Source organism: Lutjanus erythropterus, chromosome 15 (assembly GCF_056507025.1).
Source record: "Lutjanus erythropterus isolate fLutEry1 chromosome 15, fLutEry1.hap2, whole genome shotgun sequence".
Taxonomy (NCBI): Eukaryota; Metazoa; Chordata; class Actinopteri; order Lutjaniformes; family Lutjanidae; genus Lutjanus; species Lutjanus erythropterus.
The window spans coordinates 24,713,232-24,740,121 of NC_139331.1; the positions used below are offsets into that span (position 1 = coordinate 24,713,232).

The following is a 26,890-nucleotide window of genomic DNA, read 5'->3' on the forward strand; positions in this document are numbered from 1 at the left end:
ACTATAGTGCATGGTTGCAACAGATGGAAGCCACATTCCCATAATAGCATCAGAGGAATGTCCTAGAGACCACTACAACTATAAGGGATGGTCTTCAATTGTTTTGCAAGCAGTTGTGGATGGCCTTTTATGGGATGTATGCGTTTTCAAGGGACCGTGCATAACGCAGGAGTACCACAAAGTGACCACCTCTGGTTGTGATGTTGGGAGGGTTATTTTACAAATGTAATCCAGTACAATTACAAGCTACCTGTTAAAAAATGTAATCAGTAACTTACTCTAAGTACCACAATATTAAAGTAATGTAACTGATTAGTTACTTTTGGATTACTTCAATACCAAACCAAAAATGCAAATAAAGACCAGAGTATAAAAGATGTGTCATCCACTCAGTGTATTTTTTTGAACATACAAAAATAAATAATAAAAATAATAATAATTGTTGCAATCATTATTATTGTTACAGTTATTATTAGATGTAAAAAATCACCACCTGAAAGAGGTGTGTCAGGTATTAACATGCTTCAGAGTTACCTAAAAGTTACCTGCACAACATCAACAATAATAGTAATTATTATTATTGTTACTGTTGTAGTTGTGTAAAAAAAAAAAAAAAAAAAAGGGGTGTATTATTGTATTAACATGTTCCAAAGTTACCTACATGCAATTTCACTGCCCTGGTGTCTGCATGGCCTGTGACATGAAATGCTCAGGTGCTGACTTTAATACAGGTGTGTCAAACATGATCACCTGCCCAAACTCATTTCCTGTGCACACAGAAGCAGGCTGTTAGTGTTGTGCCAACAGCCCTTTCTGGCAGAAATCTTGCTATTATCACTAAAAACATGATTTGTTTCCGCCCTCTAAACCCAAGAAGGGCTTTTAAAGTGTTAATTTACTGCACAGAGAAGGTAAAATAATGCAGATGATAAGCAAGAATACATATACAACAGGACATGACATTGTGTTTATTGCACGTTATGACTGTTCGATCCAGATAAAATGCAGCTGTTATAGCTGCTGATATCAGTTATATAAACTGGGTGATTCAGTTTTTGGCGGACTAACGTTATCACTTTTTGGCTAGTAGATATGCAGTACAGTAGTAGCACGAGTAGCAGTATTGACAGATTATTGACAGGTGATTGACGTGCTAGCAAGCTAACAAACCTTAACTTTAGCTGACTGGATTTCAGCAAACGTTAGCGGTTTGTCTTCGTACCTGTAGATGTTTCTTTAAGTTTGGACGTCGAGTCCCTGGATGATGACAGTATTTTGACAGCTGGGAGAAATAATTTTATGTTGTTCCCCTCTGTTTCCATCCAGTAAAACCATTTCTCTCCCCCGGCAGCGGCCATAATGATGAACGACATTAGCTAACACACGGATCGAGGCTACGCCGGTGGTCGTTTCACCCGTTGATTTGTTGTGGCGTTGTGTCGTAAAGTGTCGTAATGTGTGCGCACTGTGCACGTGTCTGCTGCATTGTAGTATATCCCGTTTGATTTTAAAATGTAATGCTGCTAAGTAACCCCCGTTTTTTTTATCAAATATACCGGTAATCTGATTACATCTTTTTTTCTGTACTGTAACGGATTACAGTTACCTTTTTTTGTATCCTAATTACGTAACGCCGTTACATGTAACCCGTCACTTCCCAAGCCTGGTCATAAGTGGTGATTGAAAATGATTATCTTTATGAGTCAATAGTCTTTTCAGTGTTCCAATCAAATTTCTCCCATCATTCAGGCCTGTCTGACTTTCCTCTTTAACTTGGAAATAAGTCAGTATACAGGATCTAGATCGCCTTGAAATGCTGTTACATTTAATGTGTTTTTTTTTTTTTTTCTCGTCAAAGCTTCATGAAATGAGCAACCTGAAAACTAATTAAAGTGAAAATTTTCTAAGGCAGTGTTTAAGCTCTAAAGCACAAAGAAACGCGCCCACACATCTGCACAATGCTGGATTTTGTGTGAATACAGTTGAAGTGATCTCTCATTCTGCTGTTGTGTCCTTAGTCAGCTCTGCCTGTGTTTATCTCTCTCTGCAGCTCTCACAGACAGAGAGCCGAGGAAAGAGACGGAGACAGCGATGTAATCACTGGTCACTACCCGCCCTCATACCCTGCACTGTGTTACTAGCTGGGGGCCATTGGGACTGACGCCCAGACACATCATGAACACAGCAAAACATGAGGTCATAAGTGATGATTGAGAGGAATTATTTTATTGGTTTTGGAAAAATTATGCTTAGTATGCCTTTAACAGTATATGCCGAAAAAAACAACAACCAAAAAATCCGTAATCATGATATCAAAATCAAATCATGTTCTCTTCCTGTAAAACAAAATATGATGTTTGTGCTAACGCAGGCTTAAAGCAACTGATTTCAACCAGTATATCACTTTCATATCTGTTCAGTAAATATTATAAACAACAAGAGGGCCTCAGACCTTGGAAATCTCTGCTTTAAGTCTTGAGTCCAAGAGCACATTCAGTGTCATGTCAGCATACATATGTTCTTCTGAGGTGTCCTTGGGTTTAAAAGAATCCCTACCAACTAGAGACACGCTGTTCTGAAGGGAATTAAATATCGCAATGTTTTATTTATCACCACAAACATCTCCAGGTTCTATAGCACCGACTAAGCATATTGATAAGCTTTTTTTTTTGCTACAAAATAAACCAAGAAAAAAGCAGCAGCCGAGCAAAACTGTATGGTAATGAATTCTTCAAAATGCCTTGGATATCCTTGAGAAAAAGCTCACACTGTAAGTGAGAAAACAGCTTTGAATGATAACCCTCCTTTGGCGTTTTCACTATAATTAGCTCTGGAATGATAGTTTTTCATGCAGGTGGCTCATATCATGAAGCCTAGACAAGAAAAAGGAAAAAAAAAATAACCACTTCATTGTTTTTCACCATAAATCTCCTCAGTGATGTCTTTACTAATTGGCTTCGTCAGGCTGATCAGACACTCAGTATGGTACTTTCACTGTGTTTTTCACGCCAGTAAGCCGACTCTCTTCAAGGGCCTGTCATGTATAAATTATATGAATGCTCAGTCTGTTTATTAGCAGAGTTACTTTGTCAGCAAAACAGTCAAACAGGGAGAAGAGTTGTAATCACTCCACTTAAATCATCAAGTACATTAATTTGTCTCTGTGGTATTATTACTGCAGCTACTACGTCAATGATGGATAAAAGTCACATATGAGATTACAGTTATAAAAACAAATCATTTGTAAGAAGTACTTTATAAATGGATGGAGGTACAGTACTTATAGCTAATAAAAAAAGCACTAAAACATAGTTTAGACAGCCTGAACCAGACACACAGGTTGTTGCCTGAAGTCCTGAAGAACCAATAGGATCCCATTTTGAAGATATGAGGCTATAAAATGGATCCTGTGGGATTAAATGGTCTGTGATGTAACTCAGTGCCTGTCAAACATCATACAAGCCCTGAGAGTGATGTTTAAAGGGCCAGTGTATAAGATTGCTGCCCCCCTTCCCTCTCCCCACAGCCCACAGAAATAAAAACGCAATTTGGCCTGTTGTTTCATGCCAATTCGAATTACACTTACGAATACAACTGAAATGAAAACATGGTTCTTTTAAAAATACATGTGTATTGCTGAAGGATTGCATGTGCAATGATTGCATAAGCAAACACAGCGGCAGAGTGGATTAGCAAGTTATCAAGTGACATCTATGATCAGTTATACAACAAAGTTTTCACTGCGTACTCTGTGGGGTTTGACAAAAATGCAGACAAACCGGCAACGCTCAGCTAGCCATTTTCACCAAAGGTATTTATGACCGAGTCAAAGTGTTTGTGTCTAATGCACAGCTAACTAATGGTAAATGTACGGAAACTGCTGTTTAAGGTAAATTTACAGAAATATTCCACTTTCTTGCAGTACTTGAACACTGACATGCAACCCCCACGAGATGACCACCAGCGGCTCCAAGTTCATTTGAGTTTGGTATCTACAGAGGTCGCAGGTCGTCTTGAACGAAGGCAGCCATTTTGCACTGCCATGTTTCTACAGCAGCTCAGAAATGGCAAACCAAACATTTCACGTTTAGCGTGACTCTCGAGAGCAACTGTTCTCCTGCACACTTGGAAGGACGGGATAAGACGAGATGCCACTCACCACCAGCTGCTGTTTTGCAAAAGCTCCCCCAGTATCTCTCAGCCCTGTTTTCTTGGAACGCTGAAAACCACTGTGTCCCTGTTTGTTGTGTTTTCTCTCTCTTCTGTCTTTGTTTCTAGTCCTCCCCGCCGTCTGTCTCTGGCTGCGTTCCGATCGCCTAGAAGTTCACTGTGAAGTGGCCTGCACAGCTTATTCAGCCAGGGAGTAAATATGCTCAGTTCAAAGAGAACTGTGAACTGTGTGTGGAAGAACTGAACAACAAATATTCACTTTGCAGGAAGCTGACAAGCAAGATTACCCATCAGTCATTGTGTCTAAAACAAACAATGGAGCTCAGAAAGTTTTATATCTCATATTTCTATGTAATTTATTTATATATTTTAATCTAATTTATTAATAACACTTAATGAAATTTAATAATTTAATATTTATATGATTTACACGTCTGGAAATATTGTCACTGTTTCTAACGTTGCCAGTCATAATTATCAAGGATAACATAATATCAATTTTACACAGTAATAGTCTGTAAATAATAACTAATAATATTCATAATCATAATCTGTAAATATGCAGAATATTAATCTCTTTAGGAATGCCACTATACATTTTGTAAATTCATCAAATCACATTTTTTCCAAAGTTACATTACATAAGTCACATTTCAATACAATAAGTTTTCTCAAAGTTTGTGTTTTGTTTTGTTTCATTCATGTAACATTTCCACAGTTGAAGCAAAAGGCATCCAAGGACTTTCCCTGAGCAGGGAGTAAGGTTTATTTACATTATTTGGATGGGAATGCAGCTATAGATCAGAGCAATACATGCGGGTACTTCAGTCCTACGTCATGCTCTTTTTTTGGGTGAAAACAACCACTTTAATTTGACTGGCGGTCAATACAAATTCAGAGGTCTTTGCCAGTTTAAATGCTTACTGTTGTATTACTGTTGAGCTATTAGGAGCCCAAATCTTGTGTGCAGACAGGCGAACAATCATGTTATGCATCTGCTGATCAATGATCAGGGTCTTTACACAGAAAAAAAATAAATAGACAGGAGTTTATAAGTGTCTACCTCCATCAACGTGGAAGCACGACTCCACAGAGTGCTCAGAGGTGGTACATCCTGAATCTCCAGGTGATGTTTTTCTGACGTCTGTCACTTTTTTAAGACACTACTTTGCTGTTTTAGTAGACTGTCCACTGTGGCGTTATGGTGAACTAATTAAATTGCCAACATTAACATCCATATGAATGACAATAGTCTTCTCTATTCGGCGCTGGCACTTTAACAGCTTTTGTTTTTAACCAAAATGCAGCAGTGAGCTGCTCTGATCCACACAGAGTTAGGAAAATCAACTTTCTGTCGCTGTGCCCCACTTGTTCCAAAGAAACTGTAAAAACGTACTCATCAATTCCACGGAGACAATACCATGGTTCCATTGCTACTGATTATTATTGCCATTGGTTTTAATTTTCTAATTTGCTCATCTTATTACTCGTACTATTCCTTTATTTCTGACTCCAAGCATTATTGAGGATTTCAGTCATGTCTTATTGTCTGTCTGCACTGGTGTAAATGAGGATTCCCCCTCAATGTGTTTTCTGAGAATTCAGAGATTAATAAATAAATAAATAATGATGATGATTCACTGATGGCTTTGTCCAGATCATCAGTAAATATGATTTGCATATAGAGTGTATTAGATTTTAAGCCTATCATGTATGGTTATATGATAATACTACTATAATACTACAACGAGGAAAATAGTGTAGCACTTTGTAAATTTAAAAAAGGCTAAATAATTTAATGAACAAACATAAAATGCACAGTGAAAATGACATGTTGTGCATTAGTATAGTTATGATACTATAATAATTAAATATGTTGCACTGTTTTCTATGGCACTGTTTTATTGGAGGTAATTCATATTATTTTATGCCTGCTTTTCTTTTCCTTTATCCCAAATTGTTTGTTTAATTATCTACAGACCAAAATATGTTTCAATTTCAGTATTTCCAAGAAGGTAAAAAAAAAATGAAAACAAGCATGAACAACCCCCATAAACTTCTAATTAAAGCTCAATTTAGCAGGGAAATATATCCAGAACTCCCTTTAGGTTTGCTGCTGCTGACTTTACAGACAGAATTATTCATTCACCATGAATCACTTTCATTAAGATGGAGATTTTAAGGGACTGCCTCTGCACTATCATTTAGATTTAAACGATTCAGAAATATCAAGTAGGTAATAGATGAATGAGGAAATTATTTTATGATCAACGTGCTAAAAGCATCTAAGCAAATTCCATTCACATTTCCCATTACAGGCATTAACACGCACCTTCGTAAAGTGTGACAGAACGGCGTGATGCATGACTCAGCTCTACAGCACTGATTAACTGTGACGAGGCTGCAAAATTAAGTTAAGGAACGGAAACATTCATTAAATGGTTAGAAACATGATGAATTTATGTGTTGATTCGCATTCAGCAAATCACCTCTGAGCCCTCTCCTCTGTACCTCAGCATCTTGGGAAAGACGCTGTATGAGGGCGGGGGGTTGCACAGGTGATTTAAAACTCATTCGCCCCCTGCTGATGTCGGCCTCTCATCCAGGAAAACACTGCGGGCTGTGAGACAAGCGATCCATCAGGATTGTCCCATTACCAGATCCTGGGGTTACCACCTGCTTCTGCTGGACCTGCCTTCGAGGATCTGTGAGGACGTATGTGTGTGTGTGTGTGTGTGTGTGTGTGTGTGTGTGTGTGTGTGTGTGTGTGTGTGTGTGTGTGTGTGTGTGTGTGTGTGTGTGTACACTGCATTAAACCATCACTCTGTGCTTTCTGCCCTGAGGCCCTGCAGTGGTTTCTTTTCCCGGCATGACCAGCACTGCTGCCTCTTTGTTAGCTACAATTCTCCTTTTATATTTAGTTTTTATTGGTGCAAAAAAAAAGCAGCTGTGCCTTTATAGATGCATCAGACCGTAAATACGTCATCGCGCCCCAGTCGCCAAGGCCACGCCCCCTTCTGAGGGAAAAATCACAGCTTTATGTTATGGAAGAGAGAGGAAACATGCCAAAAGGCTGCTGTATAGCAGGTTGTAAAACAAATAAAAATGTGAATCCATCACCATCTCTTGTAACCCATACATCCTGGAGAGGAAAAGGGTCCCAAAAAGAGAGCAGAAAAAATGCATGAGCCTCGAGTCACTGGTCACTGTTGGCTCATTGATCCACTTGGACAGGGGACGACTAAAGGAGCATGACGGCTGACCGATGAACATGAATTTATTAAGGTATTGTGAACATTCAGGTTCAGGCAAGGTCACAAAATAAGTCTCAAACATACATGATAAAATACATTATAAAATAAATAAGAAATAGGCGCTAATAAGAGAAAATGAGAAGCAAACTCATAAATAACTAAAGTAAGTTTGGAATTTATATTTTAAAATGTAACCTATTGTCCCTGGGAGCAGGGGATGTTTATGGGACTTTGTCTAAAGTTTCCTAAAAAGTTCTAAAAGGGGATGAATGTACCTAAACATGGGGACAGAAAGTTGGGGATGTTCCAAAAATGTCCTCTTTAGGTTATACGACTGTCTGTTCTATTCTTTTGAACAAGACATGTCAAGAACGTCGTTCTTCAAATGTGGTGCAAATGTCCACTTGGACTCAAGGATGGACTGATTAGGTTTTGGAGGTCAAAGGTTGAGGTCACTGTGACATTACATCCATCCCAATCTTGTGAACACGATATCTCAGGGGCACGTAGATGGAATTTCTTCAAATTTTGAACAAATGTCCACTTGGACTTGATTAGAATTTGGAGGTCAAAGGTCACATTAACCTCACACACAAAAAAATGTCAATAACTCAAGAATTCATACATTAATTGTGACAAAATTCTACATACGTATCTAATAGGATAAAATTATGAGTTGATGATATTTTATGTACAAAAAGTCAAAAGTCAGCTTCACTGTGACATCATAATATTCAGCTTTCTTCAGTCCTCTGTCTTCCTCTGTAAAAACTTTCTATAAGTGAAGACAACATGTTTCTCACTGGAAATTATTCACTGGAATCAATATTTACAATATACCTGTACTATTTCCATCTATCCTGTCAAAAATACACTTAATATTTTAAATTAAATTCCTTAAAAGGATTCACTAAATATATTTTAAGTCTGGACAGACATGGATGTAAACTGCAACTTGATTGGCTGGTGGAGCCATACAACCACAAGGTGGTAATCCTGGTTATTTTTTGTTATTATTTGGGTTTTGTGTAGGTTAGCAGTGTTTCACTGGCAACACTCAGCCTGCAAACCCCCTCAGAGTGACTGTCGTTGACTGGGATTGTGTCTATTACAGCATCTCGTTTACAACAGAACCTCCTCCAGTGTGTTTGAACAGTCGAGAGAGGAGAGGAGAAAGGGGCCCCAGCATGGCGCTAATGTTGCACGGGTGACGGCACACACGGCTCATAGAGGAAATGACGCCTAATAAACACATACCAGAACATGACAAACGCTGTAGCTCAAATGACACATGCACACCACTGCAAATGTGATTATGTTTTTTTTTTATCCATATCCAGGGACACCATATCCAGGGCAGCCACATTAATTTCCCCAGAGTGAGAAAACCAGTCATTTTAATTTATGCATGTAAAGACAATATAAACACATGGTGCAGGTGCATGTTTCCCCACAGATATCCTGACTTCAAGCTTCCACCTACACCCATGTTAGCTCCATTACACGTGTCTCAGCGCTTTGCATGTCTTCATTCTTGGCTATAATGTCCAAAACCACTTATCTGTACAGTAACACACAAACAGAAATCCACAACATGAAGGAGTAAGCTGTTTATATTGCCTAACGCCTTCACAGCCACTGTGACGGACAAAAGTGCTTACAGAGGTTTAAATACCCACACAGAGCAGACAAATAAAACGGGGGCAGAGAATCCATTAAGGTGTGAAAGTGGAAAGGTTTAGTGCTCTTCGGCTGTGCACAAGTTTTGAACAATTGAGTGGAATTTGGCTCACAAAAATCAGGCGATATTGACTACTGCATTTTCAAATTGGTGCTATTTTTCCTCAGAAGAAAGCAATTTCAGATAGTGCTATGCAACCCTAAGCTGCAAAATATTCTCATCTGTCATGGAAAGCAGTTCCCCAATACACTTATATTTCTTATTATCTGAAAAAGAGGCACCTAAAAGCCAAGTTTTTAAAATTTTAAACACTTTTTAATATTTTTTGTGACATAACCTCACCTCAAATTTCCTTTACTCTGCTCTATTTATTTATTAAACAGGTACAACAATGAATAAATAACATGATTATGTGATTTAGCCAAATGTCTATAGCACGTTGTATCAGCCTGCTGAATGGCTGCAGGCACTTGAATGCAACACACCGGGTGAAATTTATGGATAGTCATTATGTTTGATTCAGTGTTGTCATGGTTACTCCTATAAAACCTTTATGGGATGACTATATTGCCAGTCAGGTGACAATCATAGAAAGAAAGAAAGAAAGAAAGAAAGGAAGGAAGGAAGGAAGGAAAGAAGACTACTGAGGATGAAATGATACAGATGAGATGATCGTCCATTTTTTAGAGTGTGGTCTGACCTTTAGGCTACAGATGAAAACAGATAAAGCTGATGAAGCATGTTACATCAAAATGACACAAAGTTGACAAAGTCGGTACTTTCAGCGGTGGAGCAATAAAGCACAAACACTTTGGAGATCCAACATAAATGAAACGTTTCAAGATAAAATGGTGTCTTCTTATTCATTACAGAAAACTCAAGTAAACTGTCCACAGGGACAAGACACAACACTCTTCATGGGATAATTCTGATTATTTTAAATGGGGTTGTATGAGGTAGTTATTCATAGTCAGTGTTATTACCTAGAGTAGATGGCGGTCGGGAAAAAGGACCTTTTCTGACAGGAAACCACTGAAGCAAAATATCTCCCTCTCCAAGTCAACCAAACTCCACAGGCAAAATCAGTCATTTTACCTTGCAGACCACAGGAGTTGCTGGTCCACCGCTGCCTCAATCTGTTAGTTTGTTTGTGTTACTGTGTGACTTCAGTGTTTTAGAATGATAGCTCAAATTCTCTGAAGCCACAAAATAACACAAACAAACTAACAGATCGAGGCAGCGATAGACCAGCAACTCTCCTGTTCTGCAAGGTAAAATTGCTGATTTCACCCATGAAGTTTGGTCAATTTGGAGAGAACGACATTTGGCTTCTATAACTGCAGTTTCCCATCAGAAAAGGCTCTGTGTCAGCAAAGTAAAGTGATGAAAATATTCTAAATAGAGCGTACACTTAAACTTTTTCAAAGTGGACCTTGTTTTAAGTGGCGAACCGACCCCGTCCTCAGCGGTTCATCGCTTAACTTCTGTGCTGGTGGCTCTCAAAGGAAGCCCAACCATCTACTGAAACTAATACTATGACTATGAATAAGTACCTCATACAACCCAACTGAAAATAATCTAAGCTACCACGTTAAAATCATCTTTCAAATATTCTCCTCCCAAATGGAAAAAATTAAACTCACAAACTCCTTGAGTAACAGCACATGTAAATAGATAAATTTAGTCTTGTGCCTCCATTAACAGCTCCAAAACAGCTGGATCCTACACTTCCCATAATGCAATTCAGTTGTGTCTCCTGGCATAGAAATGTCCACATCTTTTAATCTTTACAACCTAACTCTTTATATGAAGCTCTCAGTCTCAGCTTAGAGACCCCAGAGATGTGACTTTCCTTGACAATGCTCCTCTGCAGCCACAAGACATAAAACTAACTAAATTTCTAATTCAATCTACTGGAATAAACCAGATATGATGTTTTATTAAATGTCAAAGTGTACAGACTGTGGTTGACAGACTTGTCCCTCACTCACCTGTTAACTTTCTTGTACTTTTAATGGTGCAGTGAGACTTCTCTACTAGACTACTCTTCCCATTCTTTTCTCTATGAAGCAGGGTGAAACACATTCGCCTCTAGTCCTGAGATGACCCGCCTCTTTCGCTTTGGTCCAGCGGTTCAGTCTGATTGAACTTTGACTCGTGACATCGTGAGGCTCATATCCAGCCAGTCTGAGAGACTGAGAGAGGGACTGACCTCTAATTCAGGAAATATTGATTTTTTTTATATCCTTGTTTTATTACTGTAATGGGAAATAATACAAGCATCAGAGGAAGACAGATGCTTCTTGGCTGCAGGAAGTGCACGGTCAGTAACAGAGGTTAATGACTGTAAAGTGTCTGAACGCTGTAGTCCACAGCTGGGTACAGCTAATGATTATTTTTTTCTATTAGTTGAAAAATCAGGACTAATTTATCAATCAAATAAATACAAAAACTTGTCTCATTAATATTCTACTATTTTATTCAGTCATAGTCATGAAAAATAGACACATGGAGCGCATTACAATAATAATAATTGAGGCATATTTTAAAATTAGTTTAATTTCCACCCTATTTAAAGTTACTACAAGGAACTTTCATACTTTGTTGATACTGGAGGCCCCTGTGGAGAAAAGGGAGTAGTGTTTCCACCATAATAATCACAAAATATAACATAAAAAATAAAATGATTTAAATATAGATCTTGTCCTGCTTCATTTTAACTGGCCAGTGTACTACTCGCTGTAACTTTATCTGGGAAAATGTAAACACAGGCTTTACAGAAATGGTCAGTCTCCTCGTGGATGGTCTCTTTAGATTATATACATCATATAGAGGCATCAGTAATACACTGAGACAGTTTCATAACCAGTTAAAAACTCCTTGTGTAAAACTTTAATGGACCCTATTTGTCAGATGTCTGATATATAAACTAATTCAGAAGGATTGTTGTGACACATATGTATTTAGTTAATTAAGTGTCAACCCTTTCCCTGAACTGGAGAATCAGTACTTTTTAAAAAATATTTTTTGGGGGGTTTCATGGTTTTAATGATAGGACGGCTGAAGATATGACAGGAAATGGGGAGAGAGAGTGGGGGAATGACACACAGCAAAGGGCCGTGGGCGGGAGTCGAACCCACGGCCGCTTCAGAGGACCCACAGCCTCCATGCATGGGGTGCACGCTCTACCAATGTGCCCCAACATCAGTACTTTTACTGAAGAAACTGACTTAAAACTTAAAATGATCATGACATGGATTTATTTTGTCTCTGAGGTATTATGCAGATAAGAATCAATGTATTTTTGCATCAGTGTGGGGAGGGGAAAAATGAAAAGATAACAGCCTGTAATATTAGTTGTAGCTATTTTCTCTCTCATAAATGGCTGCTACAGTAAACAAAATGTAAAATGTATGAATAACAACATTAGATGACACGTGGTGTAACATTATAAAAAAAAAGTAATAAAATCACTGAACTGTTGATCTTTTCAAATCAAGACTCGAGGGTCTAACAACAGCACAGCTGCTGAAAAAACACTTTAGCAGAAAACTGAAAAATGAACAGAAAAAAACACAAGCAAACAAGAATATGAGGCTACACTGTGTTCTCGTTCTGTTTTGCAGTTTGTAGCTCAGCACAGATCAGACTTGAAGCTGTCATGTTGTCACGGTGGCTCAAACACCGACTGACGTAAAACTGCTGCAATGCACCTACTCTTACATTCAGTCTGAGTCACCGAACAAAAACATATCACGGATTGTGGGGATAAAGAAATGTGCGATAGTAATCAGAAAAACAATCACCACTGCAATGATATTAAAGAGAAGCAACAACACCACTGGTCTTATTTTAGATCCTCCTCTCTATGTTTTGAGCCGGACTGAAGAAAACACACTACTAATCCCAGACCCCCACCCCTCCCCTAACCCTCTGTACTGGATGATACACTAATTGGTGGAGTGAGGCCGCTCATTAAAAGTGACAGGTATGATCTCACTAACCGGAAGCCTTGAGGCCTCAGCGGCCAATCAGAGGGGCTAAACGCTCGACTCAAGGGCAGCTATTACTGCTGTGATCCCACGCCGGAACAATGCGGCGAGCAGATGGATGACCGGGGCCGTCCTCAGTTTCCCCCGCTCACCATCCTTTGATATCTCATGACTGTTGCCATGGACACAGAGGATGAAAACACCTCTATGATTAATTATGAAGAATATGTTCTATCTTTGATATGCGCTACAGTAACTACAAGGCTTGGGAGAAATGTGTAATATTTACAGTGAGACCCTTCGTCTTCATGCGGCGCGTCATCTTTTGTGTTGAGTTAAAAAGCTTGCTGTGATCTTATGATGATGTGCTTGGACTCTGCAGGCTTAGATGTATTCTTAAAAGGATAAAAGAGATAAGGGTGCACTGCTGAAAGAAGCTATATAAGCCATCTTCTCATTACAGCAGGCTTTACCAGGCGGCTCCATATGCTATATGATGTTTACGATTGTGAGAGAGGGGTTTCTCTGTATTCTCTCTATTTTCTGTCGTGAAACTGGTGAAACAGAGAGTCCAACCCTGCAGAAACAGTAAATTATTAAATGCTGGAGCATCACTCGCCTACGTAGAGTAACCTAACATTACCTCTCATCGCTCTGCTTCATTCAATCACATTTTCTTTCTCTTTATGCGCGATGTGAGTTTGATTTTAATTACGTAACAGTCTTTTCATGGTGAACCCTTCGTTTTATTGATATTCATCCACTGAAGAAACATGCTTCAGCACTTCTAATGGCCCTGAGTTCAATTATTTAAGGCCACGCCTCCCAATATGTCCTTTGAAAGAAGAACCTGCTGTTTCTTTCTTTCTTTTTGCAAGTGCAAGAGAACATACAGAGGAGGAATACTGTGTCCATGATTTTTGTTTAATTTCCACTCCTATAAATAACATTTCAGTCAAGATCGGCATAGAGGTAAATTACACCATAATCTATAGTGATGCATTCAATTTGACACGTCAGGGCTACTGAAGTCTAGAGCTCCAACAATTAATCGATTATTAAATTAATTGTCAACTAATCTGATAACAGATAAATCAGTTTGCGTAATTTTTGAGAAGAAAAATAATTCAAAATTCTCTGATTCCAGCTTCTTAAATGGGAATATTTTCTGGTTTCTTTACTCTTCTATGTCAGTAAACTGAATGTCTTTGGCTTATGAACAAAACAAGACATTTGAGGACGTCTTCTTGGGCTTTGGGAAACACTGATCAACATTTTTCACCATTTTCTGGCCAAATAATTAGTCGGTTGCCTCTTTGTAGTAATTTTTTTGTCTCTGTGTGATGTTTTATGTCTCTAAGTAGTTGTTTTTAGGCTCTCTGTAATCAGTAGTAAGCCCATTCATTAACCCTTTGTTAAAATAGAAGTAGAAGTAAATTTTGCTTATCATACTGTACTTTTTGAGCACAGGAGTATTTCTTATATTGTGCCATTGCCAGTTTTACTTGAGTGAAACTCTGCCACCACTGCAGCACATACACCATGTGTGTATGTGTGTCTGACAGTCCCGATGAAACAGCATGTCTGATAAGCTGGTTCTGCTGAGAAACTCGATCTTGTCCAATTCATCGCTGCATGCCCACTCCGTCCTACCAGCCGCCACCACCCCCCCAACTCTGTCTCAATTTACTTTTTCCAATTGGTCTGTCTATCCCTGTTTTCATTTCCATCCCCGCTCTGTTTCTCAGATGTCACTTTATCTGCATGCTCCATGCTCATGCTGTGTCTGCGTTTATCGCAGTCTAATGTACGACGTGTCAAATAAAACGTCATGTGTAGACATCCTGACATTAATCCTCTCAAAGTCCTTCTTTCACCCAGAATGTATATTGTAGCACATACAAGCTCGGGTTGTTGAGGCTGTTTTCTTCTTTTTCTATAAAAACTGCATTAACACAATGTAAGACCAACTGTCAAGAAAGAAATTATTACTACATGAAGTTTAAAGCATCAAAAAATGAGTCTGTATCTGTGTGGTTGCTTTTGGTCTCTTTGAAGTTGGTTTTGTCTTCTTTTAGTATCTTTTTTTGTACCTTTCTCATCATTTTTTGGTCTCTTTGTGGTTGTCTTTTTGCCTCTTTTTGCCTTCTTTTCTCTCTGTAGTTGTTTTTTTATTATTATTTCTGTGTAGTTGTTTTTTTTTGTCTCTTTGTTGTTGATTTTTGTATCACTGTAGTATTTTTTGGGGTCCAAGCAGTCGACCCTTTAGAGTGCCCCTGTAGTGGAAAAAACATGATAAAGTGGACTCTAAAGTCCCCTTTCAGTGGACAAATGACAAACTGGAAGGACACTTCAGAGTGCACTCTTCCATGTTTTGTCCACTATAAGGACTTTATAACGTTTTGTCCCCTGAAAGTTATAGTTCCCCGTGTTTATGTATTACAGAGTTATAGAAGTTGTCACAATCAAACAGTTTTAATCTGAATGAAGACTTGGAACAGGTTAAGCCCTTTTTTCCCCCCGTATATCTCAGTTAGGGTTAAAACTCTTCCTCCTCTTGTAATCGAGTGGTGTTGCGGACAGGTCTGAGATGTTTTGGCCAGCTAATTCAATAAAATCTCATTTTGTTTCGAGCTGGACTCTAATAAAACTGCAATTAGCTCCCCAGTTTCTGCTGTGAAGAGCAGATGGTGCAGAGATAATGAACAACGCATTTGTCAAGCAATGCTCCTCCACAACTCCTTGAAAAGAGACAGTGTTGTGCTGGGAGATAACACTCACCCCTCAATTAAAAACTTTTCTGCTGAGACGGAGTTTCAACAATAGAAGCTCTACCTTCTGTTCATCTGGTGCCTTTTTATCCAAATGTGTGGTGTCACAAATGGCTAAACAAAAAAGCCCAAGCACACAGGGAATTAATTGTATTTATTAATTATATATAAGTATCTGTGGAGGACAAAAAAATCTGTCAACAAGGATGGTAACAGCTATTGTTAGAGCTGAGCTGCTGCAACACAAAGCTTCTCACGAACAAACTGTTTACAGTAAACTACTGTTAACTAGTACTGCAGTAAATTCTTATCATAGTTATACAGTCCAGTACCTCCGTCTCTTTGTCAGACTGTAGTTTGACCTTTTCCTACAAGCCAAGACAGGTCGGTTTCAGCTCCACTTCCTGTGTTGCTTCAAGCTGTTTACAGGGTTCACAGGTGGGTCAGCTAAATTCATGTGAATTATTAACGTTAAAATACCCTCTGCTCCCAGGGGTCTTTCAAATGGGCGGACTTTTAAACTAAAATCCAATCTAAAAGCAGGTGTTTTATGGTAGGGACATATTTTTTTTTTTCGCAGTTAACACTTTAGTTACGTAATCAGTACTACTTTTTTCTGATTCACTGCGATTAACAGGCACATTTACTCAGTAACATCATTATAAGAGCGATATGTGAAACCCTAGAAATGAGTACTTCAGTCCATATAGCCAGTTGGAGACATAGACTGTATATTAAATAGGTACATAATTTATTTCAAAATAATTTGTTGACAACTATGTTTTTTAAACTAGGGTGAACTTGTCCCTGCCATCTGTTCCGGGATCTGTGCACAGGTCTAGCGGCGCCATCAAGTCAAAATTGGTCCAATGTTTTGGTTTATGACTAAATATCTCTAAACTAATGTGCTTTAGCGCTAATTAGGAGATGTTGGCATGATAACACTCTAAATTAAAGGCTTATTTATAAAGTTTTAAGTCTTGAGAAAGAAGAACAGTCTGTGCGGCCAGTAATGTGAAGTTTTTCTGTGGTCATGTCTCTCTTGAACCCCATGACTATCAGAGATACTGCTTCGTTTCATCCGTATCTGTAAGCTTTCAGAAAAGTGCACAAATTCAGATGAAATGAACACAAAGTACGGACCGAATGCTCCATCTATACCCGTATATGTATCTTCACATTTAGAATAAATTAGCCTTAAGATGATGAACAAGGTACAAGTTATACCTGCTGCAGGGCCATGTAGGACACATAACCGCTTTCTCCACATTCCCTGCCTCTTAGCTGTCAAACTGCCCAATAAAGGCAAAAATTACCAAAAAAGAAGAAGAAGAGCATGTGTTTTTGTGCATGCATTGTTCTTACAGTGCCATATAATAATCTACAGTGAAGGATTTTTTCCGTGGATTGCTTTACTTTATGTATTTTTTGCCAGTGTTTGGTGCCATGTTACTCTTGAGAGGGAATCCTTAAAGCAGAGGAGTTACAAGCTGATGCACATGAATACACACAAAAATGGCAAAAGACAAGTGGGCGGTTCGGCCTATATATTGTTCTTCTCCTAAGGGCTCAGATAACAAAGTTAAAAATACAGCGCTCCCAACAGAAATGATGTTTTTTTGTTATATATCGCTGTCTGTGCACACCAGCACTCTTCTAATTCTTCTGTTTTGTCATCCTGAATCCACATCACTTAAAAAAAATGTCCCAAAATGTCCACAAAACTAGGTTCTTCCTATGCAATAAATATGTCAGCTGTAGATTCCACCGTGTTCATTTTGGCTGCTAGAATTTCAGCTTTCAGCTTCCTTCTAACTCTAAGAGGGAAAAGAAAATATTCTGCACGGATCATCATTTATTCAGTGTTCTCAGAGATGGGAAAGCACCTCCCTGGAGCAGCCCTGAATCTCAAAAAAACGGTGAAGTTTATCAACTATTTTTAGCGCCGGCAGCATTCCAGCTTTTGCCAACTCCAGAGGCAACGGCTGCTCCTCTTCCTATAACAGCTGGTCAAGTGGTCAGTAAAGCATCAGCTGAAATATGAGCTCCAGAAGTGGATCAAATGCATGAAGATACGTTTTAAGAGTGTTTTATTCTCCAGTGGATATGAATCCTGGATGTATATTAGTTTAAAAACCTCACCCTGATAGTGATATGTTCTTGTATAGCCTCACTCAAACCCACTAACTTCCTTAATCTGATTACCAAAGGAAGTTTTGTGGAAGTGACCTCACTGTGGTCTCTTCCCACCCTCTTTGGTCAGCCGCAGCACGCCCTCAAAGAGTCCTGATCGGGCTGATGAGGCTGTCAGTGGTCGAATACTGCAAGAGCATCAATAGTGACAGAACAGCTACTAAAGCAGCAGCCTGCCCTGGAAAATGGTGGTGGTGGTGGTGGTGGTGGCGAGGCAGAGCAGTGCGGAGCAGCTGTCTCTGTTTTGATTGCAATTTGTGCTTATTATGTGAATTGTTACAACGAACCGAGGTGTAGAGAACAGGTCAGTTTTAGCTCCACTTCTTAAGTTACTTCATGCTGTTAACAAGGTTCATTATTAGAAGGCAGATCAGCTCAATTTAAATCAATTATTAACATTAAAATATCCTTTTGTTCCAGCGGTCTTTCAAGTGGACAGACTGTTAAACCAAACTCCATTCTAAAAACAGGTGTTTTATAGTAAGGCCACATTTTTTCACAGTATAAACTTTAGTCACACCACCACTAAGACTCTTTTTTGACTTATGTTGATCTACAGGCACAATCAGCACACATATCATTTACTCAGTAACTTCAGCTATCTGTGATGAAGTGTTTGACATAAACACCAAGCAGCAGTAACTCCTCATAACTGGGTGATTTCTCAAAGTCAATCTGTCAGGAATCTTACACGTCACATTTTATCCTACACTCTTTTGACCAGCACATTAAAGCAGTCACTGAGATTGTTTTTTTTCCACCTGTGCAAATCTCTAAAATCAGGTCTTTCTTGTCTTGGTGGATGCAGAGACCTTAATACGTTATTTCATCCAGGCTCAGTCATTGTAATGGTTTGTTGTCTGCTCTGCCGCCTGCTCGTACGAAAAGCCTTCAGATGATTCGTAATGCTGCAGCTAGAATATTTGATCCTATTAAACCGATCTTAGCTTCATTTCACTGGCTTCCTGTTCATGTCAGATCAGACTTTAAGGTGCTTCTGATAACTTACAAATTTGTAAATGGGCTCCCTCCATCCTGTCTCTCTGATCTCATTAAACCTTACGTCACATCCTGCCTGGCAGCAGGGCCTTCCCCACTCTGGAATAACCTCCCTGTCAATAACAGACATACTGACTACGCTGAGGCCGTTAAATCCAAACTTAAAAATGTACACATACTTGGCCAATAAAGCCGATTCTAATTCTCAGTGAACATTTTGATGACACAGTCAGTATACTTGGTAGATTTTCATTTCAGTGCATTTTCACATCAAAGTCTGTTTACAGGTCCGTCCAGAGTATTACTGCATAAGTTAAAAAGTTGTATTAGGCATTTTTTTGGGCTCCCAAGGGAGCTGTGTAAAGTCTGATAAACTGCCTCAAGTGATGTCAGCTGGGGCTGAAAACTACAAGTTTGAAAATTAAAAAACAGTGAGCTTACCAGACCTCTGTAGTGTGGTCCTCATCTTTACCTGAGGCTGGAAGTACTCCAAAAAGGAGCCATAGGAAGTGTGAATAAAACTACTTTTAGAGAACCAACAAACTCACTCTCAAACTAAAGGACCAATGTGTAGGATTTAGCGACATCTAGTGGTAGGTAGGTGAACATACGGTGGTTGTGAAGCTCGCACAAAACTTGAAAGGTCGTACCCTAGAGCCAGTGTTTGGTTTGTCTGTTCTGGGCTACTGTAGAAACATGGCAGTACAACATGGTGTTGGACTCCATAGTGTTACAGTATGTCAACAATAAACAGGAGAAAGAACCCAAATGCAGACTGCAGCAGGAGTGGTTAACTTCAAAATTTTAATAGAAAACCAAACACAAAAAACTTACAGAGATGGCAAAGGTGAATCAAAGGCAACCAAAAAAAAAAAAAAACCCAACAGAGGCGACACAAAAATCAAGGTCCAGAGAAAGTAATAACCCAAACGAATCCATGCAGGGGAAAAAATACAAAACAACAAAACTCCACAAGAAAACACCAGGATATTGACAAACCGACAGGGACAAACTAGCAACTAATGAGGTAAAGACACAAGATTAAATGCACAAGGGAGAGGGAGGATAACAAGACACAGGTGAGGGTAATCAAGAACAGGTGAAAATAATCAGTGATCAAAAAGAGCAGGAGGAAGACTTACAAAAATAAAACACGAAGTGACTATGAAAAACCCAAACCATGACACACAGAGGAGGACCCTAACCCTCTGTAGGTATGAAGCAGGCAGAGCTCTTTATGCCTTTAATTTATAGGACAGCTGAAGATATGATAGGAAAGGTGCTGCAGAGGACTCACAGCCTCGAGGCACGGGGCGAACGCTCTATACCAACTGAACTACCTGCCCGCCTGAAGTGAGGAAACATAGTGATTCTTATTTTCAGGAGATTATACACTAATGAAAACATCAATTCTATGCTAATATCCCCATAAATCTTGTGCACTTGACCTTTAAAGGATCTAAAATTATTTTTTTGATCAATTTTATACCAGCTCAACTTCTGACCATCTTGCAGTAGGATCACAACAGCCATGCCTAAGGGTGTGATGATAATTGCATTACTGCGATGCAGCTGTAACATGACAGCACCGCGGGTTTGAACTCGTTATCATCATCACTGTAAATTTTATTTTGAAGGCTCAATCCTATAACAGCAGCCTTAGGGTCATAATAGGACGATTATGTTTTCGCAAGAATATTTTACCCCGGTGTGAAAAACATCTATACTGTCACAGCCTTAGCCTCATTGACATTCTGACCCATAAGTACTCATTAGTCATTACTGCATTATTACAAAATAAGAGTACTTGGTACTCATGGTGGGTGGACTACATGTCTTTGAACTCTGCCTTCATTTTGATCTCAACTGTGCACCTGTTAAGTTTCATGACTGTATTTTGTACAGCTGTCATAGTATGCAGTTGAACAAATCTCTCTGCAGACAGACATTAAGACCTGGCAGAGGACTCGGAGCTCCTTATGATGATAATTCTCGGTGCAGTAGGTGTCACCAGGACCACATTTTGCCATTATGACACACACAGAGACTCACAAGGTGAAAACAATACCAGTCACACTGTCGCAGCTGGTAAAAATCAGTTATTACGTGGAAGTATTTGTTTGAAAAGAGAGAGACATGATCTGAGAATTATCTGAATTACTGTACCACAGTATTGTATTTCAGCCAAGGGAGTAAATTTGTGCAAAAGCTGCAGCGAGGAACTGAAAACATACAACACTTAGTGAGTTTAAACAAATGTTCAATGAAAGCATAATTAGCAAATACAAAAATGTTTTTTTAGGGAGAGGCACTGGCATGTGAATTGTTTTTCAGTTTGTGCTGTTTTGTGTTTTGTTTCTTTCCTCAGCCTAGGGCTGTTTAACCAATTAATCAAATTATTATTTTTTGATAAGTCAATTTATTTATTTATTGATTATTCCAAAGATTATTTTTAAGGATTGCTATGGTACATTGTTATTTAATCTGTGTGTCATCCCCTTTGCCTTAGCTGGAGAACATAGAAAAGATAAATCTGCCTATTTGCAAAGAACAAAATCAAAGAGACACAACATCCCACACGCATGTAATTTGCATATCAGTGACAAAAGCTAACAAATGAATCCTTGTGCAATCATGTTAGCTAGCTAACCTACTAAATCACTGTGCAGCATCTATCTATAACAGTGAACTAGTTTGCTATGTATTATTGACATTCATTGGCCAATTAGGTGTATTATTGTCCAAAGTATTGAGACACTCTTGTGGGCCACGATGGAGACTGACATACCCTCCACCACAAAACCCACAGGTGAAAGTGCAGAGGGTGAAGCTAATGCACCTAACATTAGCCATGCTGCTGACCTAGCAGCTTTTGGTAACTGCAAACGAGACAAGAGGTGAAATTATTCAATGCAGTGTATGTAGTTGGGGGTCACTGCTCCATCTCTCCATCCTCTGGTGTGAAGTTACATGAACAGCAGCAGTGCAGGAATATTTAACATTTAGAACATCGATCATAAGTGACAACTTCTAACGGAAAGATGTTCCACGTGTTGATAGCTCTAATGTACGGTGCTCGGGTGCTGACAAAAAGTAAACAGGACAGAGCTGCTGTTTGGCAGAGCGCTCCGGTGCTTTCACCTCAAGTGCTCGTGCAGAGCAGTTATACTGCTGTGATAAGACACACAAAGAGAACCACACTAGTGCGTATCTGTCTGAAATACTCCCACACCTTAGCTGATCGTGGGCAAGGTTTGTTGGCTGCAGCTTCTCCTCTGGGGGAATCCACACTCTTTGACCAGGCACAACAATTCACTGCAACACGTTGATGCATGTTATGCAAATTGACGGATATCAATAATCAGTGATGTTGATTATGTCAATTAAACACCCAAGACCTACTTCAGCCTACACCTTTTTTGGCCTGTTTACGTTGCTTATTGAGAATTTGTTGTATAAGTGTACTGGGTCTTTTTCTTACTTGTATTTAGGCTTGAGTGTCAAAATATTAAGGTCCATCAGGGTATTTAGAAATCGTCATCATGAATAAGGTTATCTAAAACATACTGTAGAAGTTGCAGCTGTTATTTGTTGATGGAAAATAACATTTAAAATTGAATGAATTTATTAAAACATGGAATTTAGCCAACAGAATGATTATTTGGAATTAGAAAAGAAATAATTGGCTTCTCATTTCTGCTCCACAGATCTCCTAGCTAACCAATTAATGACTAGTCATGGAATCTTGAAAATATTACCACATATAACTTTATCCTGAGATGACTTCTTCCAACTGTAAAATCGGTTTAATTAGCCACATGATTTTATTCAACTGCCCGTCTGCCACCACCACCTGCGCATTAATCTCTGTTTAGTCCACTGATGTGTGCTATCTGCTGCAGCAAAGTGACATCTGATCCTCCAACAAGAATCAGTGGAATAAGGCTGCTTAATTCTTATCTATTCGTTATTCTATTGGCTGTAAGTATTTTAATCCAGCAGGCTAATCGCATATAAGATACACATAATTGTGTCTACAGTGACTTCTATCACCACCAGCTCGGTTTTTCCATTTTTTTTTGCTTGTTTGTTTATTACACAGATACCATCATATGCTGTAATGTCAGGAAGGTATGAAGGTATGACAAACTAGATACCGCCCCAGTCTACTTACATGTAACATGTGCAAAATAAACAGGCTTTACTATGGTGATGAAAAATTAATAGTATACAAAAATACATTTTAGCAGACAAGGTTGAAAATGGTAGGTACACAATTACCTAAAAAAGCAATGAAAAAGTCATGAGATTCAGAAGTTAGCCTTACGTAATCGCCAAGACTCTCATTAAAAAGTCAGACTGTGCACTTAATCCACTGTAGGCTGCAGCAGCTGGAAGCTAGTGGAGAAGGAATGTTCTTGCATTCATTATGTTTGCATAATAATTCCCCTCGCCTTGTCTGCAGAGTTCAAATCTCTCAACATCTTGTTTGTAAACTAAACATATACACATTCCTCATCACGTTACCCTGTCTATTTTTACACACACACACTGACAGGGACATGTATACAGTAGCTCTGCCTGCAGGCCCATATTACATGAACCCTGTGACCACATACAGTACTTGCAGGGTTTTCTGTTCTTTGCTCCAGTTATGTCTAACTACTGAGGGGGAAGCCCTGGTGTACTGCAGCTAAAAGCCAAGTCCCACCATGGAATGAATAATGAATACAGATTCCCCATTCAGTCTATCCGCATACTAGTTCAAAGGCGTCCTGCTAGTCCATGCATAAAGCAACAAGACACACAACGCTATGCTAATGGCCCTCAACTCCAGGGGCAGGACTGAGCTTACCGAGCCATGCAAATGTTCCGGTGGCTGAGGAGGAAGATGTCAGATGATGAGGAGGATGCGATGAGGAATTGCTCAAGTGTTTGTTGGGGGGCAGGGGCGGCCATGGGAAACGGTACATGTGGGCTCGGGTACCAGCAGCATGCAACACAGAAATATATCCACCGACTCAGGAACCACTGGAAGCACAAGTCGTCCCAGGGGGGAGCCCGGACGTTTTATTGATGCTGAGTGATGCTAACGACCTCCCCAGCACTACAGGAGCGAGACGAGAGCATCGGGTGAGGCTGTCACAAGAGATCACTTATCAGTGCAAGCCGCTCAGTTCTGTACCAGTTACTGCAGTCGAGCCTCAGGAATAATATAACACACCATTATAAGTATTTCTGACACATTTCTCCCTTTGTCTACTTTTCTTTCCTATATTCCACCAGGCTTGTGGAGTATCAGGATATTTGGATACAAAAATTACACACGACAACATTTCACAAGTCTGGTAACACCATTGGTCTCAGTGAAACCAACTAATTCTACATTTGTCATACCATTATTGTGACCTGTAGTGAAAAAATGCTTCACAGGGTGGAAATTTTAACATTATTTTGTATTTATATCAGAAAAGGGGAACAAAATAACAATGCAGTACAATTACAGCTGTGAAAATGCTGTTGTCCAAGAAACTGATATTTAATAAAAAATAAATAAAAATCATAAAACATTAATGTTTCAGGTAGGATTACTAATGTTAGCTACACAGACGAACCGCTAACATTAGCTGCACAGGAACAACATTAGCTGCACACACCAACCACTAACATTAGCTGCACAACCCAACCGCTAACATTAGCTGCACAGCACAACCACTTATTTTAGCTACACAGACCAACTGCTACCATTAGCTACTTAGTATTCCAGGAATTGGTACCATATGAGTTCAAATGTGAACGGTACCAAACCCTTTATTTTACCAACAAAAGCAACATTCTTTCTGCAGAGAGTGTATACAGTATGTGTGTAAGAGTGTATGTGTGTGTATGTGTGTGTGTGTGTGTGTGTGCATGACTATGCAAGGAGCCAAATGTGTACAGTCATTTAGCCATTTTCCTGATTAGACTGAAAACAAAAGCCCTGGTTATCAGCAAAGGAAGCAGCGCTCTGCTTGTGAGCCCATCAAAGGGAAAATGTTTTTCTTTGTAAACCCAAGCAGCTCAGAGGGAAAAAAAAAAGCTGTAGTCAAACCTCCCCTGGGAAGGTAGCGTATGTGTTTGAGGCTGTCTTTCTTTTGTTTTTCCTTTTTCATTCCTTGACTTTATCCCCCCTACCTCTGTTCTGTCTCTTTTGCTTCCACTCTGTGTGGATTTCCTGCAACACTTCTCTCTCGATCCCTCAACCCTCATCTCTTTCAAACCCCTCCACCCCCCGTCTTATAAGACTCTTTGCATTTGAATCCATCATATCGCTGCTTTCTCAGTGTGACAGGAGCCTGTAGGAATCCTGTTGGGAACATTTCCCAGAATCCCTCACCAGCCACAGAGAAAAGAGGCTGACCTCCCAGCACCAGAGGGGTTCCACTGAAATCCTTAAGGTCCTGAGCGCTCCAAGTGAAGTAATGTCCTGGACTCAAAGCAAATTTTAAAAGTGTTCATATCCACTAAACTTTCTTTCTCGAGTTAATAGAACTTCTGGTTCTGGCCGACATGATATTTAGGGGACCAGCTCTTCCTCACTCCAGCAGTGGAGTGTCGAGTTTAATTACAACAGAGAAAGTGTTCAATGTCATGCATGGATGGAGGCCACTACCTCTGGCTCTCCTCTCAGACCCTGATAGGACCATCAGTGAACAGGAGAAGGCCATTAGGAGACACTTAGCGGGACACAGGCAATTTGCAAGTGAGAATAAGTAAGATTTTGGGTTTGAACATTGATTAGGTGATGAGATGTGATTCCTGGCTGGTTCAGTGGTTTGCAGGGATGGTTATAAAAGTCCAGTTCCAGTTGAGAGCCGGTTCCAAATTGTCCGGTCTGTTGGAATCGTGTGCCTCTGAGCTTATCTGTTCCTTTTGTTGATGCCAGAATGTTTTTTCTGACAGTTGCACATTGTAAAACCTTGATGCCAAAATCATAATTATATGCTGCTGGGAACTTGCAACAAAAAGACTCCTTCTTGTCTCCTTCCTCCTGGCGGAGAGGAAGAAACGGTCCAAAACGTGGCTTCACTTCACAAAGACGGATGACAGCAGTGTTGATTGTAATGTCTGTAAAATGATTACTTCAAGTTAAGGCACATTTATGCCCTCTTTACATGCAAAAATAGGTCAGTTTCAGACTATTTAAATGTCACTAGCCAAATGCTTTTATCCATCATTTACACTGGCATGAATGTGAAGCAATACATCCACTAGATGGCGCCACTCAGAGTGAAAAAGTACCCCAAAGAAGAAGAGTCAAAAGTTTCTGACAACAACAAAGACGGTGACGCTGGAGGTAGTTGTAATAATGTGCCTCTTGAGAAAGAGGCCAAAGCAGAGGCAACTTTGCAGACGGATTAAGTGGTCGGAGGATTCTAACTGACAGTAAACGTCATTTCCAACACTCAGGGAGTTTTAAAACTTCTTCGTGGTGTCCTGTGGTCAAGTTGCGCTTGAACTATTGGCTACTACTCCATTTCAGTTGTTTGGTCCGTATTGGAAACCTTTTAGGAAACATCAAACAAATATAGGTGAAATGAAAGCAGAGTACAGGCAGAAAGCTCTGTCCACATCTGCAGCTGATGTTTAGCATAAATACGGCCTAATGTTGGAAACACCAGCTATACGCTGAAAAGTCATTCTGTACATCTTGTCGCCTACTTAAAGTCTAGGACTATCATATATTTGACACTCTGCACCTGGGTCCTTACTCTTTTGATGGTCTACAGGACAGGGGGATACAAATACATTGTAAAGCCCCCTGAGGCAAAAGGCAACACAAGTAAAATT

General features: G+C 39.5%; 1 protein-coding gene across 3 annotated transcripts in view; it reads right to left on the reverse strand.

Annotated features, from left to right (window-relative positions):
* The window catches only part of otofa (otoferlin a), a 134,582-nt gene that overhangs the window by 92,526 nt on the left and 15,166 nt on the right, over window positions 1-26,890 (reverse strand). The gene's annotated exons all lie outside the window — the stretch shown is intronic.